The 12,744-nt window shown below is 41.0% G+C and overlaps 1 protein-coding gene across 2 annotated transcripts in view; it reads right to left on the bottom strand.

The window, feature by feature from the left end:
* myo3b (myosin IIIB) overlaps window positions 1-9,686 on the bottom strand; it is a 414,745-nt gene extending 405,059 nt beyond the window's left edge. For both annotated transcript variants that reach the window (XM_055638011.1, XM_055638012.1), the window contains exon 1: window positions 8,728-9,686. The gene's annotated coding sequence lies outside the window, so the exon portion shown is untranslated. The remainder of the gene's footprint in view (window positions 1-8,727) is intronic.
* Between the last annotated feature and the right edge of the window lie 3,058 nt (window positions 9,687-12,744).

The following is a 12,744-nucleotide window of genomic DNA, read 5'->3' as shown; positions in this document are numbered from 1 at the left end:
AAAATGTCCCCAAGTGTGCAGGAAGTGGATGCGAAAGTAGGATAACATAGAAAATGAGTGAATAGATAGATAATCGGTGATCGACGTGGACTCGGTGAGCAGGAGGGCTTGTTTCCATGGTGTAACTCTAAACTAAAAACTAAAATACCTCCAGGAACCAACATTCTGAGGATCACCCAATGGCCAAACCTTTAACTGGAACAGCCCACATGAATACTGCAATTACAGGATCAGCTAAGAGGCTGCATATTCTGCTTCAAGAAACCCATCCTCTAATTCCAAAGAATTCTGCCCCATTCCATAAGGCACAAGGGACATCTTCCCAAGCTCCCAACCATTCTCATTCCTTTTATTTATTTTTCTCTATTTCATCTAACAAATCTTTTAATTCACTCTCCATGTCAGCACTTCTTCAGTTTATTCCTCAATCTTAACATTTCATTAAGAAAGGAAATTCAGCAACATTTAACGAGGTCACGGATATCTTGGCGCCTTCACTCCAATGTTGGAAGTACTGATAACATATGAGTCAAAGAAATTGAGTTGGCATTAATAAGTAGACAAAGAAAATCTAGCAAAATGCTTTGAGATTACTTCTCACTCTGGTTTGTCCAAAAATTCATGTGGAACGCAGCCATCATAACCCGCTGTGTGGCCAAATTTGGAGCTAAATCAATCTATAAGTTTGCAGATGGCACCACTGTGGTGGATTAGATCATGAAAAATGGCAAGACAGAGTACAGGAAAGGCCCAGATAATTTAATAACATGATGTCATGCCAACAACTTCTTCTTCAATGTTACCATGACAAAGGAGCTAGTTATCAACTTCAAGAAATGATGTGGACTACATGCCCCAATCAGCATCAGTGGGGCCAAAGTGGAAATTGTTGAGCTTCAATTTCCTTGGTGTTAATATTACGAATTATAACAATAGAAGTGCACGCCATCCTGGCTTGAAAAATAAATCAACATCACCGAGTCTAATCCTAGCATTGCCCACTCTATAGCACAAATGGAGTACCTTCAACAATTCCAAAGAAGCAATTCAAGTCTGCCTCACCCCACATTTCTCAATGAACAATGGGCAATCAATACTCCCTTTATCTGTGAGGTTCAGATATCACAAAGTGTACATAAAAAAAGAGCTCCAGGGCCCAACAGATTCAGATGCTGAATGACTTATTTTATGTGGGAAAGTTGAGTAGTGGTGCTCAGTTCTTGCACGATGCCTCATATTACTCCAGGTATCAACACTTGGATCAGACTTATTGCAGGATTTGAAACACCATTTAGATCAATTGAATTTGTATGGCAAAAGGTGAAGAACATTTACTTCAAAATATTTAGCTCTGCACACTTTTATTATTTCTAAACATTGTTTTAATTACATTTCCTTTCAATGTGAATTAAAAAAATGTACATTAATTTTAAGTTTGCAAATTCTTCTAAATATTTGAGCATAAGTGAGATTCCTCTTGGTCATCACTTCAAAATAGAAACTCAGATTAAATTCATGAGACATGTTGATTATCCTTAATCCTCACGTTGCCTATCCTTAATACACGCATTTCCAAATGCTGATAGATCCTGTCTCTCAGAATCCCCTCCAATCGTTTTACTACCATTGATGCTAGGTTCATTGAGCTGTTCATCCGGGGCCCATCTTTGAAGGATAGTGTAATATCCTATAGAAAAAGAACTGCAGATGCTGGTTTATACCAAAAATATACACAAAATGCTGGAGTAACTCAGCGGGTCAGGCAGCCTCTAGATGACATGGAAAGGTGACATTTCAAGTCAGGATCCTTCTTCAGAAGTCTGAAAAAGGGCCCCGACCCGAAACATCACCTATCCATGTTCTTCAAAGATACTACCTGACCTGCTCAATTACTCCAGCACTTTGTGTTTATCAAAGTTATGGAAATGTTTTTGGTCTGGAATTCACTGCATGCAATGATGAGCAACTCAAACGTCATTTAGGGTTCATAAGATACATACTTGAGAAAAACATATTTTGCTGGGTTATGAAGAAAGAGAAGGGAAATGGGATTATCAGGACAGCCCATCGCTGAATGGGCTCAATGGTCCGAATGAATGCCAGCTGTGCCATGGTGATTTTATTGTAACTGCAATACAATCACACTTATGGGGCAAAGTGTTTAAGTTTGAGTAGACAAATGGAAGTTTGAGAAAAAAACCCATTCAATTTAACATTTTAATTACAAATATTTATTTGACTTTAACTTCCTCCAATCATCTGTGCCGACTACAGTTTCCAGAATAACATCTGTTACCATGGTCCATAATGACAAATTTGATGAACATCCAACCGTGAATGCAAAGGAAGGCAGCATTGGTGCCTTTGTGAATTTTATCTTAATGTCAACAAACAAATGAATTTACTTACTTCATTGCTCACCTTTTTTTATTCCAGTTATCTCCAAGGTAACAGGTAACCCAAGAGGATTAATCGTTGATCTCACTAATAAATTATTCACACTCTATTGTGAACCTTTTTAAACTATTCAAATACCTAATTAATCTGATAATGATAAAGCAGCTGATTACATTTGTACACATTAATAAACATTCATTTTATTAAATTTAAAGTGTGAAAAACATTATGTTTAACATTTTTTTCACCTAATGCACGTGAATCTATAATTTAAATACGTTGATAGCAATAGAACCACAAAAGATGTTTTAGCTCAATGCTCTCTATTTTTAGCCGCATTAAAATTGAAATTTTACCTTTTTTAAGAACTCCAGAACTGTTTACGTTTTCTTTTTACAAAAATGTAAGTGTTCTTGATAATAATACGGCATATTTTAGAAGTTACCTTAACTCACATAAAGATATTTGTTATGTATTCAATTGGAGTTAATATGCTTCCAGTCAACTTCATTATAAATTCGTGATCATCCAATGCAACAGTTTGTATGTTATATCATATATATAATAATTAAAATTATCATTTAAATCCTTTGTACTATATTTAACTTGGTACCATATATAGGAACTCTAGATGCTGGAATTTTAAGTAAAACACAAAGTGCTGAAGTAACTCAGCTGGTCAAGCAGCTTCTCTGGAGCACATGAATAGGAGGCATATCTTGAAAAAGCTGAGTTTCTCCAGCTTTTCTGTGTAACCTTTGAATAGGAGGCATTTTGGGTTGAGACCCAGTCTGTTGTCTATTCATCTCCTCCAGAGTGCTGCCTGACCTGCTAAGTTACTCCAGCACTTTGTGTTGCACGATATTTGTTCTCTACTACCCCAACTCGCCTTCTATAGAAAAACACTGCAGCAAGTCTAAAAAATAAATACATTGCAATATAGAAATTTACAAACATTTTGAAAAATTAACTGGAAATTTTGCAATGTTTCTCTTGACGTGAGAAAATTCCAAAAGTTTATAAAATACTTATGAACTCAGGCCCTTCTTTAAAATTAAGTACATGGTGGATAGTTATCTCCTGTAATCACACAAAGCAATTAGCTCATTTTAGGTCACACACAAAAAGAAGAAAGTGATAAAAAGCACTCAGTTGGTCAAAGAACAGCTATGTATAATCTTTTCTTTGATGGGATAGCACACAACAAAAAGCTTTTCACTTGTATGTATCTCGGTATATGGGACAATAATAAACTAAACTAATCAAAAGAGAATAATGTTTCAGGTCAAGGAGCTTAGGGAGAACAAAGGAAATGATAGGCACAAAAAGCTGGAGTAACTCAGCGGGACAGGGAGCATCTCTGGAGAGAAGGAATGGGTGATGTTTCGGGTCGAGACCCTTCTTCAGAGGTGCAGACCAAAGTTACTCTAGTTAGGAAAAAGGCACCATCACATCTGCTACGAAAAATAGGAAATGGTTACCTGAAATTATTAAATTTAATATTAAGTTTAATTTAGCTTATTGTCACGTGCACCGAGATACTGTGAAACGCTTTTGTTGCGTGCTTACAAGTCAGAGGTAAGACAATGCATGATTACATCGAGCCATCCACAGTGTCAATACATGATAAATGGAATAACATATTCAAGAGAGAGTTAAATAGACGTATTCAAGAGAGTGTTAGATATAGCTCAGAATCAAGGGATATGGGGAGAAAGCAGGAATGGGGATATGGGGATTTTGGATGATCAGCTATGATCATATTGAATGGCGGTGCCGGCTATATGGGCCGAATGGCCTACTCCTGCACCTATTTTCCGTGTTTAGTCCAATGGTTTTCAATACAAATGTGAAAGGTGAGGTGCTTTTCCTCCAGCTTACATTGTTGGAGTAATGTAGGAGGCTGAACACAGATTTGTTAGAGTAGGAGTGAGGCAGAAAATTAAAATCATGGATGATTGGTTGCTCATGGCTGCTTTTGCAGACTGAACAGATGTTATCTGTAAAGGTCGACTCAAAACGTCGACTGTACGATTCCCTCAACAGATATGACCTGATCTGCTGAATTCCTCTAACAGATTGTTTTTGCGCCAAATTCCAGCATTTGCAGTCTCCTGTCACCACTCAACGCCACGTTTGGATTCTCCAGTGCAGAAAAGATCATTCTGAGAGCACAGAATACTGTAGATGAAATTCGATGCAATGTTGGCGGATTGTTGCCTCACCTGTTGGGTTCATGCATGTTTGGAAGGGAAGAAGTAAAAGGACATACATTGCACCTGCCATGGTCATGCAAGAAAATGGTGCAAGAAAGGAAATATTCAGTGAAAATGGAAGAACAAACTGGCATGTTACAGAGCAAACAGTCCCTTCAAAATGCACAAAGAACATGGGAGGGGAAGATCCCTGCGGTGTTGGTATATTCTCGGTGGATGAAATTATGAAGGGAAATCAGTTGAACCTAGAGTGCAGGAAGGAACTGCAGATGCTGGTTTACGCTGAAGATTGACGCAAAATGCTGAAGTAACTCAGCGAGTCAGGCAGCATTTCTGGAGAAAATGAATAGGTGAAGAAGGGTTCCAACCCAAAATTTTACCTATTCCTTTTCTCCAGAGATACTGCCCAACCGACTGAATTACTCCAACATTTTGTGTCTATCTTCGATTGAACATAGACACTGGTGGGTGTAAAAAATGAGGACTATGAAAACCCTAGCTGTGTTTTAGCTGGGAGGAGTGTTGTTAGGAATAGGACTGCAGGAAACAGAAATGCCATTGAGAACTCTATAACAACGGTAGGGAGGAAGCTATGATTAAGGAAAAAAAAAAGACATCTTAAAAATATTGAATCAGCCTGTTCCATGTATCCAAAAAGTATGCGTTGTTTAAAGAGTAAGGACTCAGTAGAATTCTTCTGCCATTTGAGTTGTGCCATAGATTATTTGATGCCCAATGAGGTCCAATGGAGCAACACTTAATAGCTATGTCTGAAAGGTGGCATGTCACACCACACCAATCCCTTAACACCAAGACTGGAAGCCTCGACTATGTTGTGAAATGTAGAGTGAAAATTGAACCTACAAACCTCTGCCTCAGAAGAATAATCACTACCACTGAACTTAGACCAATACAGTAGATAATTTGCCTTCCCTTTGTAACACTAAAACAACTTGAAACTCCAGGAACTCCATCTTCAAGTTGAATTCCTTGTAAATTGAGAATCACAACAATTAATATGCCAGATGAAGTGCAAGTTACATGGACAAGTAGCAGAAATATAAACCGGAACAAGAATGTGCATTGAGACCTTCGTAAAGCCAAGCAGGCCCGACTTGAAAATATTAAGAACAAATGTTTGTGGGATGATGGCATGTAGACTGAGGTTAGCTGAAGTCAGAAGGTACAGCAGAACATGATTTGGGATTTGCATGGATACTATGGATAAGGAAGAATTAGTGACTTAATTTAAGAGTCAATGTCTGTAAACAAAATGCCGATATGAAACTTCAGTACTGTCATTTTACATTATTAGTATCAGCAAACCGGAACCAGTTTGGAATATCTTGAAGATTTGGGATACAGGCACTATAAGCTGAGCAGTATTAGTTATTTATTATGTGTTCGGGGAAAAGCCCCATCTAGCCAACTTTACTTCCTCCCTTCATGGGCTGGTTCCATTCTCAGATGTGCCCCAATGGCCTTGGTAAAAAACAGATAGAGATGAAGCAAATCACAAGCCACAGCTGGACCACGAGAAAGCAAATCTGAACACAATGGAAAATCACCAGAAATGCCTCCACAACATCTAAAACTAAAAGCTACCTCTTCACTAGCCCAAAATCACCAGACCTGCTAGGCCTGGTCACCAATAATATAGTCCCAAATTTGCTTGAACTCAATATTTCATAGTAGACCCTAAAGACAGCTAAAGAAATGAGATGAACCAAGGTTTAGACACAGAAATACCGAGGAAAACAAAAAGACTGGATTATAGGACACCTGGGGGGAAGAAAGTAAATTACAATAAAATATTTTAACACTCGAGAAACCTGTAGAAATAATGTGCATAAAAGGACATAAAGCATCTGGAGAACATGGATAGGTGACGTTTCATGTGAGGACCCTTCTTTAGGCACAATGTACAACATTCAACTTGGAGGAAGAAATAGCAGCATTTTCCTCCATACATTTCTGTCTCAGTACGGTTCGCAAAATTTACAGAATCCTCATGCCAATGAATACCAATTTTAAATTCATGCAAGAGTTTAACTTGTACTATAAGTGCAAACTCAACTTGCAGTCTGAAGAAGGGTCTTGACCCAAAATGTTACCTACCCATGTTCTCCAGAGATGCTGCTTGACCTGCTGAGTTACTCCAGCATTTTGTGAAATTTTGCAAATACTAACCTCATTCATCTCTTTCAATATTATTACCTCCCACAGGCACATGATTAGGCACAGCCTAATCTACAGCACATCTCCAGCATTTATTGCTTTTTGTCTCTGACACATTGTTACCCAAATGCTCCAATAGAACAAAACAACACAGGCCCTTCAGCCCACAATATCCGTGCCAAACATGACGCCAGGTTAATCTAATCTTCTCTGCCTGCACATAATCCATACCCCCCCATTCCCTGCACATCAACATGCCTGTCCAAAAGCCGTTTAAACACCACTTTCACATCTGCCAGGGGTTGGCAGTGCATTCCAGTCACACCACCCTCTGTGGAAAAATATTTCCCTCACATGTGTCCTTTAAACTTTGCCCCTCTCAAACTAGCTGGGTTTTGCAATGAGAATCCTCAGAAGGGGTGGGAGAAGGGGGAGTATATGGGATATTTAGTTTTAGTTTAGACATACATAATGTAAATAGGCCCTTAAATAGGAGAGAGAGAATGGGGAGAGAGAGGAGGGAGAGAGGAACGATGGCACTTTATAACCCGCAGCAGTCCCATTCTGGCCTCTGCCGAACCCCCCACCGCACCATTGCACCCTTCTTCACAGCGGCCCAGTGATGTCTCGGCTCTGACAATTCGAGGAATCTAACTGGTATCAACACTAAGAGCAGCCCCGGCCGCCGTGTTCCCGACTCGAGTAGGAGCTTGAAAAATCAGGTGGTGGGCCTGATGTGTCCCTTGGGCCAAATTTTGGAGACTCCTACCTTACATGAACTAAACAAAAATGTACAGAAATACAAACATTGATGACTTTATTATTGTGATAAGTATAGATCTATTTTTGAAAAATCTAATAACTTTCTAATGTACCGACAAAGTCTACCTTCCCAAGTGGCGTATCTTGTTCTGCTCCATGATCTTTGGTCTGCGCCTCCGCTGCTGAAGCTCGCTAACGTGGAAGGAGAGCGAGGCAATGTCAATTACGTGGGCGGAGTCTACGTAATTGATGCTCGCTCTTCCTCCACTGGGCTCAAGACATGCCCCCTTGTGAGGCAGATGTGACCGCTGCCTCCCCTGGAGCTTTCTCATTGCAGTTTTATGTGAGACCAGTGAGCACAAATTTAATATCTTTATATGTGAAATACGTTACCTGGACTATGGAAGGTGAGGACATGTAATGAAGGGGTTTACACACATTACTTTGGTGACATACATAGAGATAGTAACAGGCACACACATATTGCCCGTACTCCATGCAGTTTCTAATGGGTTGTGCAATCAGAGGGGAGGCTCAGCTCGCAGCTGCCTCACCTCTCATCTCTCCATGTGTTTGCAGCCGAGCTGCGCAAATTTTGCTAAATTTTACTATAAAGAATGATTAGATTCATATAGAAATTACTTATAACACAGTTCAGTGGAAACATCTTTATATTTCTTTTATTTCATTATTATTTTTCTTTACTTTTCTTAACAGCTATTTTCATTTAGATGCTAAATGCATTTCGTTGCTCTGTACTGTACACTGACAATGACAATTAAAATTGAATCTGAATCTGAATTGGGAGCATGACAGGTGAGGTTCTGCCTTCCCTGACCGCACGTCCCTGCACCCTACACACTGTCAATTTTAGAGAGGCCAATTAAACTACAAAACCCGCGCATCTTTGGGATGTGGAAGGAAACCGGAGCACCCGGGGGAAACCCACGGCGTCACAAGGAAAACGTGCAACCACCTCCACACATACAACACCCGATGTCAGGATCAAACCCGGGTCTCTGTCGCTGTGAGGCAGCGCCTCTCCCAACTGCGCCACTGATGTTTGCTTTGATTAAGTGGAGGTCGCTGCTTGGGGTGAACCGATTTAAACAGATCACCCACCAAAAAAACCCCTCATAATAGCAATCCAAGTTAATTATCACACTCAACTTACCCTCTTCTGGCAGTTTCGTGCCCGTAACTTTCTCAGCTTTGAATTGTCAACAAACAATTGCTCGCAGAATAAAGAATGTTTCAGTAGTTGGGTTATTGCTCACTTTCCATCCAGACTCTTCACAACAAAATGCACGCGGACACCCAGGCGCGGCGCGCGTGCACCGGGCGCGCCTCCGAGGCTGTGGTCACCGGCCACCCCTTCCCGGGACGAGTTCTCTGAAGAACTCCTTCAGGACGGGAGAGTACCGACGTAAGGTTGAGTTTACATGCAACCTGTCTGTTCCACATGATCGCCCACAGCCGCTGTCTGCCAGGTGAACTCTTTCAGCATGGCTTTAATAATTAACCAGAAACTGATGAGTCTTTTAGTTCGACAAAGAATTAGCCTACACTACTGTAAGCTGGAAGAAATAACTTTGTGTAGAAATAACTTTGGTGGTTTTAACAAAAATGTCCACATTACTATAGAACGCAGACCATTTTGGCCATTTTACATTGGAATGGATCTTATCAGATGTCTTTAGTCTTATTTGAGCACCCAATTAAACTAAAACGTTGAATTAGGCATGTAAAATGTTGAATGCACAGTTTTGCGATTTAGTTGAAAAAAATGGATCAGAAAAATGTTCTTAAAACTAATAATTATTGCTTTAAGTAGGTGAAGACTTAAACGTAATCAGGTTGCTTACTTTATGAAGATCCACAAGATGATGATGTTGCAAAGTTCAATAAAAGTATTACTGCTTTGCAGTTCTTACCATCAGCCATGTGGCCAGAAGATAACTTCAAACTACTGCATATTTCATGTGTCTGAGGTGAAAGACACAGCTGGTAGAGCTGCTGCCAAACAGTGCCAGAGACCTCGGTTTGAGCTCAGGTGTTGTGGTGTGAAGTTAGCATCTTCTCCCTGTGACCGCGTGGATTTCCCCATAGGTGCTCCAGTTTCCTCCCACATTGCGAAGACGTGTGGGTTAATTGGCCTCTGTAAATTGCCTGCAGTGTGTATGGGAGTGGATGTAAAAGTAGGATAACATGGACCTTGTGTGAATAGGTGATCGATGGTTGTCGTGGTGTTTAAGAAAGAACTGCAGATGCTGGAAAAATCGAAGGTAGACAAAAATGCTGGAGAAACTCAGCGGGTGAGGCAGCGTCTATGGAGCGAAGGAATAGGTGACGTTTACTCTGTTGGCTAAAGGACCCGTTTCCACTCTGTACATTTCATTCAATCATAAGACATAGAACAGTACAAAGAAGAGGCCCAATGGGACACAGTGACTGTCAAACACAATGCCAAGGCCATCTCTTATCTACCTGCACATAATCCACATGCCTCCATCCCCTGCTTAAAATCCAGCCCAGCAAGGCAGTTCCATGATAGGCTGACTGTTGGTTAGAGCCAGTGTGAGCCCAAGAAGGATACATAGTTTCAAACTGTATCTGTGTATTCCTCAGGCTCACATCTGTCTCAGCTTATCAGGGAACCTCCTTGCCTGAGGTGATCTATTGCCAACCCCAATTTGTCCTATTTGTCCTTTCACACAGTTTACCCCCCCCCCCCCACACACACACACCCTCCCTACTACAACAATCAGTCTAAAGAAGGGTCCTGAACCGAAACGCCACCTCTCCATTTTCTCCACAGATGCTGCCTGACTGTTGTGTAATGAGACCTGTACACAGGAGTAACAACTCATAGTCCTTTATTGTAACACAAGCGGAGGAAACATTACATGCTATCGTCTCCGTAGTCAGCATCAAGTCTGACCGTGAGATGGTGAAGTGCTGTTATCAATAGTCCGGGGTAGGGATGAAGATCCAGACTGGACTACATATGGAATGTGCAGCATGCATAATATGTGTGGTGATAGATATAGTAGAGGTAGGCTAATATAGTTAATCTACATCCTTTCTCTTCAGGAATTGACCCATAATAAAATAGATATGATAATCAAATGTTAAGAATACACCACAACATGCAAAATATATGCGGCACTGGTTACGTGCTAAGAATAAGTAAGCTTAAGAGAATAACACCAAAGGCAGTTCAAACGTAATCCTGGTACTTCGGGTTAGGCTTGCAGGTGCGACCTGCATGTGTACTGTACAGTCCTGCATTTCCTCCCTTCGCCGGACATGAGATCGGTGGTAGAACAGGAGTAGGAGAATGAAGCAGCATCGTCGGTGGCTAAACCGGAGACCTTGGCAGGGGTCGTAGGTGAGGCGATCAGATCAGGAGTGGCAGGCAACGGTGGTATGATCGGGCCGGGGCTGTTGGATGGGGATGGAATTATGCTTGCAAGGTCAGGATGATACGCAGGTAGTGCTGGTTCACTCACAGGCAGGATATACTGTCTATTACGTCTGTGGGTGCTGCCATCAGCATTGACCAGATATGAACGTGGTTTGGGAGCAGTTCCAGATATTCCACCGAGGCGGTCGTGACCCGTTTCTGTTTTGTAGACGGACCACTTGTCCCTTGGCTAGTGGTGGAAATGGTCTGCTCACTTTGTCATACCATCTTTTTTGATGCAAAGTGCCATCTACCATATTACAGAGTTGACAGACTCTCACACTAAATCTCTGGGACCAGATCCACATTCTGCTTATGTTGTAAATGTTGCTGGCACATTTTACCAGGCTCAGCGCAACCCTTCAGAAGTGCCCGGCAGACCCAATGCTTGATTCATCAATAAATGTGGGAACTGTGGAGGTTCGCATGTTGGCATTCGTGAACAATGCCCTGCTTTTGGAAACATTTGCTATTACTGTAAACGCAGAAATCACTTCATCTGCTGCTGTCGCTCGTGTGAGAACAGAATTGAGACAAAGCAATCTGTGTACCTGCTACAGCCAGAACCTTCCCATGTAACTCCTAGAGCAATCCCGCTGCCTAACGAGGCTGTGCTGCCTGTTATCGATGGACTGAGTATCATCATACATTCCTTGTTGGAATTGTTTTGTAAACACCGAGGTCCCATGGTCACCCTCCTCATTAATGGAGTGAATGTTATTGCTAAACTCGACACAGGAGCTCGTTGCAATGTTCTCTCCTTATCTGAGCTCTGGAGGCGTCGGTTTGTATCCCACTTCTGAAACCATGTTGTGTAATGAGACCTGTACACAGGAGTACCAACTCATAATCTTTTGTTGTAACACAAGCGGATGAAACATTACATGCTATCATCTCCGTAGTCAGCATCAAGTCTGACCGTGAGATGGTGAAGTACCGTTATCAATAGTCCGGGGTAGGGATGAAGATCCAGACTGGACTACATATGGAATGTGCAGCATGCATAATATGTGTGGTGATAGATAGAGTAAAGGTAGGCTAATATAGTTAATCTACACTGACCCGCTGAGTTACTCCAGCATTCTGTGTCTATCTTTGACATAAACCAGCATCTGCAGTTGTCAAAGTTCATCTCTTAAAAAAGCAGATAGCAACAAAATTGTTAAAGGTAAACCATGGCAATCTTTAATTGATTCGCCAGACGGGAGTGGCAAGATCTACAATGAACACAAACGTTGCTCAGTGCTTTTCGGGCTCCACTCACAGAACAAAGGAAAGTTACCGCAATTATACATTTTTCTTATCAGTAAAACACTCCTACCAAGTCTGAATCAGGCATGACTGAAAGATTCTATAGCCTTTCAGAATATAGGAAAAGCTGGGTCCAAACCAAGCTCATCCAATAACAGGTTATTACTTATCTCTGGAGCGTCAGCTATTTTTTTTTCAATCTTGGCTTCTTTATGGCCTTGAAAGAGCACGTTATTACGCAGGTTTCCATCTTAATGTCTTTATTAAAAAGACAACCTGTCCTCCATATTGTGTTCATATAATTTGCAAAGTCAATCACACTTGGCCTTTCTTTTGTTCTACTAGACCATGCTTTTGTAGAAGAACAACTCCATTTTGTAAACTATATTAGCTTTGACTATTAGCTCTTTCACAGTTGCCTTTTATTACATCTAGATCTGTGTTATTACATTATCTTAAATTCCATGTACTTTA

The sequence above is a fragment of the Leucoraja erinacea genome, chromosome 7, assembly GCF_028641065.1.
Source record: "Leucoraja erinacea ecotype New England chromosome 7, Leri_hhj_1, whole genome shotgun sequence".
NCBI classification, from domain to species: Eukaryota; Metazoa; Chordata; class Chondrichthyes; order Rajiformes; family Rajidae; genus Leucoraja; species Leucoraja erinaceus.
Note: the sequence above shows the minus strand (reverse complement) of the source record. Positions and strands in the feature narration are given on the sequence as shown.